Source organism: Marmota marmota, unplaced genomic scaffold, assembly GCF_001458135.2.
Source record: "Marmota marmota marmota unplaced genomic scaffold, marMar, whole genome shotgun sequence".
Lineage (NCBI taxonomy): Eukaryota > Metazoa > Chordata > Mammalia > Rodentia > Sciuridae > Marmota > Marmota marmota.
In genome coordinates, this window is record NW_026000068.1 from 20,352,020 (window position 1) to 20,367,388 (window position 15,369).

The following is a 15,369-nucleotide window of genomic DNA, read 5'->3' on the forward strand; positions in this document are numbered from 1 at the left end:
AAGGGATACAGGAGGTATCACAATACTAGACCTTAAATTATACTACAGAGTTATCGTAACAAACATGTCATGGTATTGGAATTTCCTTTGGGAATTTTAATGCAGTAGGAAGAGGGCTTAAGAGAATGATTTTTAAAAATGTGGCTGCAGAAGCAGGCAGAAAGAAGAGAACCAACAGAGGACACAGAAAGTAAGCAACCATCAATTAATAAAGCATAAATTGAAGACAAAGAGATTTTCAATAATGAATTAAACACAAAGAAATATTCAGTAACTAAAGTGTCAGTATTAAAACTACAGAAAACACTCTCAGTGGAGTGATGTAGATGTTACAGAGGGAGCAGTATACAGAAAATAGAGGAAACAGGAAAGATAGTAAACTTTACATAGATTTTAAATTAGACTATTAAATATTTTAAAAAGAAGGGAAATATATAATAGGGAACATAGAGACAGCAAACGAAAAAAGAAAACAAAAAGGATAATAACTAGAAAGAGATGTAAGAACAAAATAAACTTTTATTTATGCAAACTTCATATTTTGAAAAATTAGCTTTATTGAAATGTAAATGATAAACAAAAATCATGAATTATGTTGAGTGAAATAAGCCAGGCATAGAAAGACAAATACCACATGATCTACCTAACACGTATAAGCTAAAAATGACAAATTCACAAAAAACAAGGAGTAAAATGGTAGTTGTCAGTGGCTAGGGGTGGAGGATACCTGAAGATGTTGGTAAAAGGATATAACGTTTCAATTATGCATGATGAATAAGCTCTAGAGAACTAATGTAGAACATGTTCACTCTAGTTAATAATATTGTATTATAAAGTTGAAAAATGCTATGAGAGTAGATCTTAAATATCTTTGTTATTTCGAATAAGGATCTTGAGCTATATGTTGAAGGAAAAGTGAGGATGGAGTTTGAAGACTCCATTGACAGAGTAAATACTGATAGACCAGAGTCCCTGAGCAAGAATAGGTAAGATGAAAAATACAGGTAGAAATATTTGCTTTAGATGGAAGAAACAAATGTGCAACAAATTTTAGAAGAAAATAGTAAGAATGAGGGCATATCTACATTATTTATACTCCCTTGATTTTAATGACATCACAAGCACAAAATCAATTTTAATGAGAATTCAGAAAGCACAGAATATATAAATTGCAAGTGTCTTTCTTCATTTTATGTGCACAGGGATATACTGGAGTCTAGAGTAGAATAATGCATATTTCTGGATGAACAAAAAACTAGTTAATTTACTATGAAGAACTAGGTGTGAGAAAATTTCTGGTGGTCTATAAAAAGTGAATTCATTAATAATTTACATTAGCATAGATGACTCATGCTCAAAGGATCTTTTTTATGGAAGAGATACTTATCATATTGCTCACTGACTGTATAATAGAATCTAAATGAATTAGGCCTCAGCTGTTATCTTTATTTCACAAAAAAGCATGGTATTACAGCAGAAAGGGGCAAATTATATTTAAATAACTGGAAGTTCTTAATATGACCAGAATTATGTAAATTCCACCAACCATCAATTTTCTACGAATTTTAGTCTTCATGCTAATTCACAAAAATCAAGCACAATGTGTTTGCAGCTGGCTCAATTCTTCACTAATCTTTCACAAGGAGAGTGAGTTAAGAAATGTGTTTGAATTACAGAAAAATATGGCTCATTTAACTAGGTGTCTCCATGCTGGTGTGGTCCCTTCATGAAGGATTTTTTAAAAATTGACAAATTTCAGAAGTACATAAAACTCAGGTCTTTGGCATCTTATACTATACGATCAGTGGAAAGGTCCCCATCTGATAGAGGTGATTTGTCATGTCACTGGAAAGGGTATGGTTTTGATAATCCTACAACCTAAGGTTTCAGTGACAGTGAAAGTACTAGGTGACCTTGGATAAACCTCTCGCTGTCTCTGAATATCAGTGACCCAATGCATAAAACAATAATTATATGGTTAGAAGATTTTTTGGTAAGGTTTTTTTTCCACACATTAGAGATCTCCATTTGTTTGAATGATTATAGGAAAGAAAGTAAAGAAGGCCCAATTCAAGATTATGGAGAAAGAATGTATATTCCATTGTAACATCTATGTCTAATCCATTAGAGCTGGTATTAAAAAAGGACGTGAACTGGGTGGCCATTAAAGAACAGACTTTATTCCTCACAGTTTTGGAAGTTATGCAACTTGAAAGTACTACAACTTTAGAATCTGGTGGGGGATACTTTTTCATATATGGCACCTTCTCCTTGTGCCTTCACATGGTGAAAGGGGCAACTGACCTCTCTGGAAGCCCTATAAATGCACCAATCTCATTCATAAAAATTCCATCCTTATAAACTAATCACATCCCAAAGGTCCCACCTCCTCAAATCATTACATTTAGGATTCAGATTTCAGTATATGAAATCTTGGGGAACCACAAACTTTTATATATGTATATTAGTAATCTATAAGAAAGTAATCTGGTGTAACCACAAACTTTATATATATATATATATATATATATATATATATATATATATATACACACACACACACACACATATATATATGTATATATATAAATTTATTATATATATGTATATATATAAATTTATTATATATATTTATACATATATATTATTAATTTATAAGAAAGTAGCAAATGATATAATCTAAAATATAGACACTAATATCCAAACAAAAGATGATATACAAAACATCATAGGAGCATATTTATCAAATAATAAGAAAGGTTATTAAAACTATAGTGACAATGTACTGCACAGTAATTCACTTGAATTACTAAACGCCTTAAAAATGTGTTAATTTCATTCCCAATCATTTAATTCTTCTATCCCTTTAAAACTAAGTTGTTGTAAATTATGATCTAATTTTCTTTCCCCACATGCAGGTTGCTTACATGGTAGACACACCATCCATTGAAAGCCTTACATTAACTTTCTAACTTAAATACAAAAATTCATGCACATTCTGTTTATTATGAGGTGTTCAAAGAACAAATGTGTGACATGATGTATTTGACAGTGGTCCACCCAATAGCTTTGCCAAACCTACTGAGCCTGCATTATGTATTTTACAGAATGTTATCAAATACAGTCTTTGAAAATTCAGGATAAGAATCAAATTTATCAAAAGGGAGATATGGATATATATATCCTGACCAACAAGCAGGAAGTGACAATTCTGATAAGAAACATGAAATAATAATTAATATTTTAATATTTAGAGAAAATCCAAACTCTTTGAATTTGTTCAAGATATTATGTTATGATTTGGATCTGGAAAGTTACCTGAAATGCTCATGTTTTAAAAGCACAATCCCTAGTGCAGGACCTGAAAGAGGTGGGTGCAATGATTAGAACTCTGACTTCATCAGTGGATTAATCCATTTACAGGATTAATCCATTGATAATTGAAAGGACTGCGGAGTTGCAACTGTAGGTGAAAAAGAAATTATAAACCTACTATTATTTCCATTTTCAGCACAAAAGGTAAAAAAAATATTATATTAAATTTGTACTAGTAAATTTCAGATTCTCTAAAGATACCAATGTTCTTTGAAATATTAGAGAAACTCTTTGAATTTATCCATATGACAAACTGGCTGGACCAGATTTCATGTCCTAATTATCCTTATGGCTATGATAGGTGCATTGGACACTGTCCTATATAGCTGGAAGACTGATATAAATCAATGTAATATTTCTATACATCCTTATGAAATGTCTATTAAACTCATAAAAACATATTGTTACTATTTGGATGAGATGTGTCCCCCAAAATTTCATGTGGGAGGCAATGTAATAACATTCAGAGGTGAAATGATTGGGTTCTGATAGGTTTAACAGAATGAGTGAGATGGGGATTAACTGAGTGATAACTGAAGGCAGAAAGGGTATGGCTGGAGGAGGTGGGTCACTCAGGGTGTGCCTTTTGGGTATATATTTTGTATCTGGTGAGTGGAGTCTCTCTGCTTCCTAATTATCATGTGAGCTGCTTCCCTCCACCACACTCTTTTACAAGTTTTCATTCACCTCAAGCTCCCAAGGAATGGAGCCAACTGTCTATGAACTGAGACCTTTGAAACTTTGAGCCCTCAATAAACCTTTCTCCTCTACAATTGCTCTTGTCAGGTCTTTTAGTCATGGCAGTGAAAAAGCTTACTAAAACATATGCTTGTCAAAATAATCCAACAGATAATTAAAATTTTATATAAAGGTTTGGTTGATGGTTGACATAATAAAATAAATATTAGAAATAACTTAATCGTTCAAAATAATACATTGGCTAACTAAATACTAAAATATTTATTCAATGAAGTATTTACTAGAGAGCCATTCAAAATATTGGTAATAACTCACTTTTCTGGGCATGAAAAATTTTCAAAATACACAGTTAGATGAAAATTACAAATTAGCATAACAAATATTTAAAATATTGTTCTTTCAGTAAAGGAAATATATAGGCATAAAGCAATTTGTTATACTCATAAGAAATAATATTAAAAGCTAATAGTAACACTATACTTATAATAATAACTATATATAATAAAGTAGCAATAACTATATTTTTTGAGCTTTGTCTTCCAAAAAAATCATGCTGATTGTCATTTACATTATGTAGATGATACAAGTCAGCCTTAGCTTGGTAAATAAACTGACCAAGAGTTCATAATCTATTCAGTCAAGCTTTAAATCTGGATTCAATGACTTCAAACCAGAACTTTTATTACTCTGGTGAATTCATCAACATGTAAATAGTGGATCTCTTTAGAAGCTTATTGGTATTTTTATTTTCTTTTTGTGCTTATTAGTACTACTTAATTTTCTTTAGCAGATATATATTACTTCTGAAGAATAAAAATTTTAAAAATTAATGTAGAAGTCCATTGGGTAACAATAAGTCAATAACCAAAGGTCCTTTAATATTACCACGTATGAATGATATGGTGGTTAATGATGTAAGCCGGAGATATATCTAGTGGTGTGTGTGTGTGTGTGTGCGCGCGCACACATATACACACAGAACCACTCCATTTGACTGTTTTAAAGAGATCAGTCACTATAAATTGAGCTAAATAAATAGGCTGTTCCTTGAGTTTATTAACTTTATTCTTAATAAATTCTGTGTATGTCCCCATAATAAAGGTTTAATTTTCATTTAGAATCATACTTAAAGAATAGTCCAGTAATTATCTTGGTTTAACCTTAACATAGGATTTGGTCTTCCCTTTTAGGGAGCAGAATGGGAGAAATAAACATTTCAAGGAGTTGAAGAATTAAAAAAAAAAAAAGGTGTGACTTGTTCTTGCTTCCATTAGAAATTAGTTTTGTATGTATTTTTTTAAATTTGATAGGCTGACTGACATTTTTCTCATCTTTACTACATGGATCAGTAACTTCTACTACTTAGCCAAGAGGTTAATGAGAAATGGATAATGACAATCAAAACATACAAGAGGATTCACCCTACTTCTCTCATTTTAAATAATAATTTGGTGCGTCTATCAAGTTCTCTCTTAAAAGAGAATAAACTATGCAAATAACAGTAATGGTTTAGAATTTAATGACAAACTTTCATCATGAGATTGCTTCCTTACATATTTTTTTAACCTCTTGGCAGATATACTAAGAATTAAATGTATCTCAACCTTTAATGTACGTTTAGTCAGGTATTTCCCATAGATTAAAACAATGTCATCTTCTCTTTTTTTATATGCCTAAATATTCAAATAAATATGTTGTGATTTAAAGACCATAACACACACACACAAACACACATAAATGCAAACATGCATATGTATATTTAAACATATAAAATTGACAATGTTATATAATGCTATATATTGTTATATGCAATAGAATCAAAATGAAGTCATTCTTACATGAGCTACTCAGTGGAACTCACTTTCAAAAGAGTAATGATGCATGGCCAAAATTCAAAACACTGGAACACTAAGTGCTTAGGAAGCTGTGGAGCAATGTGAACTTTCGTTCATTGATGGTGGGAATACAAAATGGTTCACTGTTGGAAGACAGCTTTACAGTTATTTACACAACTGAACATACTCCTACCATACAACTTAGCAATTGCATGCCAAATTGATATTTATTCCAGTGAATTGAAAAATTAAGTCCATTCAAAAACCTGGAGAAAAATGTTTAATGCAATCTTACTCAGAATTGCTAAAATCTGGAAGAAATCAAGATATTCTCTATTAGGTAAATGGACAAATTATGGTATATCTAGGCAATGGAATGTCACTCAGTATGAGAAGAAATGACTAGAGTTACAAAAAGACATGGAGAAAAGTTAAATGCTTATAACTAAATGAAATAAAGCATTATAAAAAGGCAGCATATCGTGTGATTCTAATTATATGTCATTTTTGAAAAGGGAAACATATGGAGAAAGCACAAGGACCTGTTGTGGTCAGTATTTGGGAGAAAGAAGAATGGATACACAGAGCACAGAGGATATTAGGATAGTGAAACCACTCAGTATATGTTTAGTCAGCCTTTTCACTGCTGTAACAAAAGGACCTGTCAAGAAAAATTTTAGAGGAGGGAAAGCTTAATTGGCCCTCACAGTTTCAGACATCTCAGTCTATAGATGGCCAACTCCATTTATCAGGACCTAGAGGGAAGCAGAACATCATGGTAGAAGAGTGTGATGGAGAGAAGTGGCTCAAGACATTGTACCAGGAAGTAGAGAGAAAGAGACTCTCCTCACCACAGATAAAATATACACCCTAAAGGCAGGCTTCCAATGACCTACTTCCTCTAGCCACATCCCACTTGTCTACATGTAGGATTACCACCAAGTTAATCCCATCAGAGCAGCAATGCACTGATTAGGTTAAGGCTCTCAGGGCATATATATATCACCAATATGTAAACTATGGATTTAGGCTGATAATGATATGTCAATGTAGGTTCATCAACTGTAACAAATGCACCACCCTGGTGAGAAAGGTCCATGTTAAAATGGCACAGTCTATGTGGGAAAAGGACATAAGTGATCTCTTTGTGCTTTCCATTCAATTTTGCTATGAATCTAAACTACCTCTAAAAAAGGAAAGTATATTTTAAAAATGTGCATGACACATACAACCTAGACTTATTGCTCTCGAAGAATGCTTTTTTGTTTGTTTGTTTTTTTAACCCAGGGGCATTTAACCACTGAGCTATATCTCCATCCCTTTTTTTTATATTTTATTTAGAGTCAGGGTCCCACTGAATTGCTTAGGGCCTCACTAAGTTGCTGAGGCTGGATTTGAACTCACAATCCTCCTGCCTCAGCCTCCCCAGCCACTGGGATTACAGGCATATATGTCGCCACACCAAGGGCATTCAAAAAATACTTTGGTAAGGAAACAACCAGTGAAATATTTGATGTCACTTTTCAGAGAATACCCTCTAGCCTGCAGCTTAAAGCACAGAATGCTCCCTAATGAATTCCATATTATTTCACCATAATTGCCATCATACATCTGTGAAGAAAGCTAGACAATGCAAACTTTTTGATAAATAGACAATGAAAATGTCAAAATCCAATATATAAGCCCTATCACTAAACGTATTTTAAGACAGCTATTTTTTTCTTTTTTAAAAGAATGTTATATTATTCTGATTGGCTGCCAGAAAAAAAATAAATTAAAATGATTTTACTAGAAGTTTCAATTTTGTCTTTTCTGATATTACATTCTAAGGAATATAACTTTCTCAATGAAATTTTGCTTTCTAGGAAATACTAGAGACACTTTTCAATTCCTTCCTTACTCTTATTTTTTAGAATGCATTCCAAAATAGGTAATAAAGATATTGCCTCATAGCTTAGTGTCCTGTATATATATGTGACCCTCCCCGAGGCAGATATGGATTTAGTAGGACATTTTTATTAGAGCTCCAAAGACCTGCTGCAGCTGGCCATTCCTTTTGCTTTGTAACCACTCAGAAAACACTCAAAAGGCATCTTTGCTAATGCTGACCATTCTGCTTTGTGTATTGAGATCCTAAAGTGTGCTAATTACCCTGGCTGGATTTCAAAATCTGATCTACTTTGCCAGGAATAAGACAGTGGTCCCTAGGATCCATGGAGAGAAAAACCTAGCTTTCAGCTTATTAAGCCACCATGCTGGCCACTTCATCATAGGAGTCTTTATGTCCCTAGAAGCCAGGAAAGATTTATGGAACTGCTTACAAATTAAAAGAGATGCTGAATAGGCAAGAGCAAGTGTTTCACTCACTGTGAACAGAGTTTGGAGAATTAGTTGTTTACTAGACTGGGTAGCTACCAATACAATTGAGCAAAACAAAAAATACAATGATTTGTCATGTCCAATACCTGCAAGGCTCAAATTGACTTGTGGCTTTAGAAATTATATTTATTTGTGACTTTGCTTAACACTTGTCAAACATTCAAAGCAACCATAATAATTGTGGGTCCCTGAACAATTTTGAAAATATAGATATTTTTCAAACTGCAATCATCTCTAAATTGCTGGATTTTTAAATAGAAATTCCATATTTTAAAAAAATGCTCCAAGGAACTGGCTCAGCCTTTTTGTAAAAATTTCATTAAATGGGACAAAACATTTGGATCCTTATTCTTCTCTGTCACGCAGGTGATTAACCCAGTTAATTTGCAAAGTTGAAAGTGTCCTTTTTCCTTTCCTTTACAACAATGTGTCAATAGCCAAATCCTTGCTGCAATTGTCAAAAATTTGAATTTTTCATAAATCTTGCTGCAGGTCTTCATTCACTATAATTCATGTTAACAAGATTCAATGAATATTGCAAATGATCATTTTTCTTGTTATTTGAAAGCTACTCACTAATTTGGCAAAAGGTTTGCCCACATCTGATTTACTTAATACTCGAATAAAATTAGATAAAATGAAGAGAATTATATATTAGCAAAATGTTTAATTTAGGTCCATGAGGCTGCTGATTCAGGCTTTCCAACAGAGCTGGCTGCTGAGGCTTGGCCCAGACACAGCCAATACCCGGTTCTCCTTGCTGTTCTTTTCATCATGTTCCAGGATAAACTCCCTCTTCTTTCATTCAGAGCTTTGACCTCAGCATGGTTTTCTAGATTTTTTTCTTCTATGGGCCATTTTTGCCACATTACAAATTGATTGTAAACAACCTCAAATAACAATATAGAAAATAATTGTTGAGTGCCTAATATTTTGTCAATACTGTGTTACATGCACTTTGGTGGGGGCAGTGGTAGCAAGAATGTGTACTCTGTTATCCAAAACATGAAATTTGGCAGGAGATAAAACATACCTAAAAAACAATGACAACACAACAAAGGCTCTATTCAATCAAATGCTGAATTATATCATGCAGTTTGAGAGCTTTAAACATCCTAAGAAAAAGCTTTGTCATAAACCTACAGCCTTATGTAGAAGTGGATTTAGAAAATAATCAATTCATGTCAATGCCAATGAATTTGAAATTCTATCTCTTGAAAATCTATGAACATAATAAATTTATTGAATAGATTAATTCAAATTACTCTAAAACAATAAGCATTGTATGGTAATTTGCAATGACTTGAAATGTCTTTTGCATAGTAGGTGTAAGCACAGTCAGAAAAATAATATTCATGAACCAAAGTATGCCCCAAATGTATAAATGTAGAGTGAATTACATATTATACTGTTTTCATTTTCCAGGAATGGTTTTCATGGATTTAAATATAATCATTTTGATTTCTCCAGTACTGTGAACTTCTACTCTCGTCACTATTTTTTTTTCATAGTCACAATTTTGTGAGGGAAGTGGATGGAAACATTTTGAAATCTCTCTCTTCTTCCATAATTATGTCGATAAACAATGTTTCAGAGCAGCATGCATTTTACTTGTGTAGGTTGAGTTCTGAGGTACCCAATAATACAAGTTTGGATGGGGAAGAAAGACAATAGTGAGAATCTAAAAGAAAAAACAATTAGAAGAGCTTGTAATAGGGAAGCCAATTATTCCCAGGAAATCATAAGTATTTCAAACAAAGGACTATCAACTGAGTGAAAATTACAGTTAGAATAAGTGCAAACGAGAAATGTTTTTCAGCTTTGTCAACATAGAGACTACCATGGGTCATTGTTACTATGTAGTAGGAAAGAAAGCTTAAACTGAGTAGATTTGGGAACAAATGGTCATTTAGAAAGAGACATGACTGTACAATAATTAAATAATTAAAGAAGTTTGCTGTGAAGTGAAAATATTTGTAGATGGTACCTAAAGAGGTCATTTGTAAATAAAGAAAATTGTTTTGTTGTTACTTATGTTTTCTTGGAGCAATCCTGTCCAGGGAGGATGACACTAAATTTACCATCACAAAAGGCAAGAGGCAACAGGTCTCAACTGTGATGGCAAATAGGACATCTTATTCTCTTTATTTCTCTCTTTCTCTCCCTTCTCTTCTCTTCTCTCCCTCTCTGTTTTTCTTTTTTTTTTTTTTTTAAAGTAGGCTGAGTATGTGATTTCTGATGTAGATAGGAGTGTAGATGTTGACAATTTGTGTATGATTCTTCTTTTTATCACCAAATTGCATAAAAATTATATAACAAATCATTATTCAATGAACAATACAAAAGTATTAAAGAACTTATATAAATTTGCATTTAATTTTTTGTATGTGAAAGAAGATACTAGTGACTAGAAATTCTGACAAAGCTCACTTTGTTTTTCACATTATTAAAAATGAATATAATTTGATCAAAAGTGTTTAGAATATAACTATCCCAGCTGAATTTGTTTTAGTATTTAACATACTGAGGTATTAGTTATATAAATATATAAGTAAAATGTCCTCACTTTAACTGTATAGTTTGTTTCAACATGTATACACACCCTTGTCCTTACATTTATCGCTAACATTTTATGTTTTTGATGTTAAAATAAATTGTGAGTTTAAATTCATTTTCAATTGTTGCTAGTATGTAAAAATATATTTTATCTTTATATATTAACATGAAACCTACAACTTTGCTAAGCTTACATGTAACTTTTAGTATCTTTTTGGTAGATATTTTGTGATTTCTAAAGTATGCACTCATGTCATGTGAATAAAGACATTTTTACATCTTGTCTAAGCTTTCTGTTATTTTTTTTTCATTTTTCCTTGTCCTAAAATTCTTGCTACATATGCTGTAACTCACTTGTTTTTGGTTCATATTCTTTTTTATTTACTTTTGAATTTGATTTGCTAATATATTGTTGAGGATTTTACATATACATTCACGAGAAATATTGATCTACAGTTTTTTCTTTTTAAAATTTGTTGTAATTAGTTATATATGACAGTAAATTTCATTTTGACACATCATATATAAATGGAGTATAACTTCTCTTGGTGTACATGATGTAGAGTTACACAGGTCATATAATCTTATATGCACAAAGGGTAATAATGTCAATATATGTAATGGAATCAAACTAGTTTTATTTCTTTTTTACTCTTTTCAAATAGTTTTGGTGGAGGGTAGTATAATTCCCACAAGATAAAAAGGGAAGTTACTTTCTTAAAAAATCTGAAAGAGATGACATAAAATTAATGTGAATTTTTCTTTGAATGTTTGAAAAAAATCTTTCAAGAAAACCAACTGAGCCTGGATTTTTCTTTGGGGGAAGCTTTTATTTAAAAGTTGATTTTCTTTAGTAGCTACAGTACTATTCTGTTTATCTATTTCATCTGGCTCCATTTTGGTAGTCTGTGATTATCAAGGAATTGATTAATTTCTTCTAAATTATTGAAACTATGAGTGTGAATTTACTCTTGGTATTCCCTGATCTTCATTCTAATTAATGCCTGCTGGATCCGTTCTTCTACTGCCTGCTACTTTCTTTTCTTCTTTCTATCATGGGAAGGCAATACTAGGACCAGACATTCCTTCTATGGTTGAAAGAAGTTATATCATTTATTAAGTTTTTAATCCCAGTATTGGAGTTTTTAATCTCTAGAGATTTTATTTCATTCATCATCAATAGTGCTACTATCTTCAAGACATTTTCTCACTCTTTTAAACACAGCAAAAGCTATGGTTTGACTACCTTGGGTCAATGGCCTCAGTATCTGAAACACTGGAGGGTCTGTTTAAACAGCTTGTTAATTTTGTTGGTCCTCAAACTTGGTCCAGTTTTCCTTTGCCAGGAAGTAGTTATCTATGCTAAGTACCGGAATATTGTATTTGAAAAGCTATATGTAGGAATACAATTAAAAGTAATTGATTTCTAAATATTTTAAAGACATGCTTTTTAAGAAAGTGTTATGTTTGCCTTATTTGGACCCCCACCAAAGCCATTATGGATCAAGATTAACAGAAAATGATTTTAAGAATAGAAATTAGATGGATGATCCATGGGATCAAAATCAGGCAATATACTCAAGAGTCTGGTGCCAGACAGCAATTCCGCAAGGGCTTTATTCACCTCTAATTCTGACCTTGAGAGAATATTTATTTAGTAGCTCATTTTTACAGGCACAATGGCCTGCTATGATACCACCATTTGTCATGTTTCACCTTGGGTTTGTGTTAGCTTATTTTGTTGTTGTTATTTTAATGCAAGCTTATAAGACTGTCAAAATGAAGGTGCTAATTTCTTTTAAGAGCAAACCACCTCCAAGTGTGTTACATCTCTGTTTATTTTTCTTCACTTGGCCTCTAGTAATTCCTTGATTTTTCATCTCTTTTATTCTTTTTTAAGTATTTTTTTCTTTTTAATAATTCAATGTTTAGAGTTTTTCCCCCATGAGTACTGATTTACCTAACCTATGTTGCTGTTATGAACAATAAAAACCAATCTAATTTTTGCAAGCCTTAGTTTTACCTTCTGTAAATTGGAGATACTTAAGGTGACAAATGTATCAATTAGATTGAGATCATATATGAATATTAAATACTACAACGTGAAACATTTTTTTTCAAATATCATCAAAACTTTCAATATATCTAATAATTTAAAAAAGTGTACAGAGTTTTTAATGTGTCCAGGAGCAAGCTATGCAATGGCACTGCAAATGACTAAGACAGAGCCCTTGCCCTTGGCAAAGTTTGCATTATGTTATAGGAAACAAATATAGGTCAAAAATCACTACATAATGTAATAAATAAACTAATTGGGATACTTATATAAATATTCTAATGAATTATGTACAGTGAAGAAGAGTAAAAAAAAAAACTCTTCTTAGAGAAGTCAGAGATAACTACATACAGGGTACAATAATGGAGTTCAGTTTGGAAGTTTGAATATTTCATTGCCATACAAAGTAGCAGAAGAGCATTGCAAGGAGAGAAGTTATTTTCTACAGAGCCATAAAGCTGGAAAGGAAGTAGTATACTTGGGAAAAGACCTGAAACTTGAGCGAGGCAGGAAATCTTAAAAAGAAACATAGCAAAAGGTAATGCAAGAAGCATAATCAGAGACAGACTGGGAAGATTTTGTGTGAACATATTAAGGCATTTGAATTTAAGCCTACATACAGAGAGACATAATAATAATTTTAATAAAAGCAGGTAACATAATAAATTTGGGCATATGAAAGTTATATCTTGTGAGGGAATGAAGGCACAGTGGGAAAGCTGGATGTGACAATGTGAGAGGTAAAGTTCAGAGATTTAAAAGCCAAGCATTCCTGCTCATTTGTGGTCACCATTCAGGAAAACAATTAAAGATGCTGCACTTAGGAAACAGCTGAGGGTTTATGAGAGGGAAAGGCAAATTTTAAAGAGACTTTTAGGAGATAGAAGAGTCAAAGTTTGATTAGCCAATTTGTTAGTGAACTAGGCCCAGAAAAGGTTTGGAGAGAACAGTATTATATGAGGAAATTTTAGATAGAAGGCTTTGGTAGTTTGTATAGCATATAAGAAAAGAGATTAACTCTTGTGTAATGTAAAATCTACAGCAGTAGAAAAGTTTATCCAAAGGGATGTGCAGAATTAGGAAATAGAAGGGTGAAATATGGTCAAAAAATAAGGGTAAGAAGAAAGAAAAACAAGCAAAATGTTTGAGACAGTCTAGGCAGTATCAAGAGTCAGAAGTGGCCTTCAGAACCAAGGACAGAAAGGAGATTTTGAAATGAGAGGTCAGACATATTAAAAGTTGCAGAAAACTGAGGATAGAATAAGTGGACATTTAGAACCAGCAGTTTCTGCAACAGTGCTACAGTGGAAGTGAGAATGAGTGATTTTATAGGAAAAGGAATGGAAATTGATAATAGCAAGTATAGATCTCTAGTTTAAGAGATTTTAAACTAACTGATAGAGTGACTAGATAAGAGTGTCATTTTTGGAATATGAATGCTTCAGCATGCTTTTGCATTTGAAGGGAAGTTGTTAATGAAAGATCCTGCAGACAAAAGTGAAGGAGACATCATTTTTAAAAAGCAGTAAAAATATAAATAAATAAGGATATTTTCATGTTCAGGTACATGAAATGGTTTTGCATTGACAAATCTACACATCTATATTTAGAAGTATTTGTAAAGCCTAGGGTGGTAGGTATTTTGATGAACATTAAATGTAGATTTTAAATTGACTATACAATAAAAAGATAGTGCCTTGGTTGTAGGACAATTGTATAAAGAGTGACCCCTGCCACAAATGTGGTTAAATTGATGTAAACCGTTATTTAATCAATGGCCAAGCTGAGGATATCAGTAAAGAAGAGAGTGACACAAAAATATTGCCATCATGGGATTCACATTTAGTGGCTATTAATCACAAACAAATGACTTTAAATGTTTCTGATGTGGCATGCACTGAAATACTTTCCCATTTCTCAATTTTTGTCATGCTTACTTTTCAATTATCAATATATTATCATGCTATAATATTTTAATATGAGTAAAAGTATCATTTCTCTACCATGCCTATTTTTCATCCATCCATTTTTCAGAAGCAATCAGTGTTATTAGCTATCTGTCCTAGTTGAGACAAAATATTCTGACAAAAGTTAATGTTTATGATTACAGGCACACGTATACATACACTACATTCACACTACCACACAGCTTATAGCATTATATAAACATACTTAAGTGTCTTACACTCTCACCAAATATCACATTAAAGAGAATATTTCATGTAAGTTTGTAACTAGTTTTCTGAACTGATTTTATTTTCTGTTCCATATTGTTTCATTGAATAATTATAACAAACATATTAAATAATTTTCACATAGATCTAATCTCAAGCTATTTCCAGTCTTGAGCTTATATGGAAGATTTTGGAAAGAATTGTGCATGTCATTTTATTCTCTAACCTTTTTATTTTAATCATCACATTCAATGTGTTTTGCTTGCTTTGTTTTCCTTCACTATATATATATATA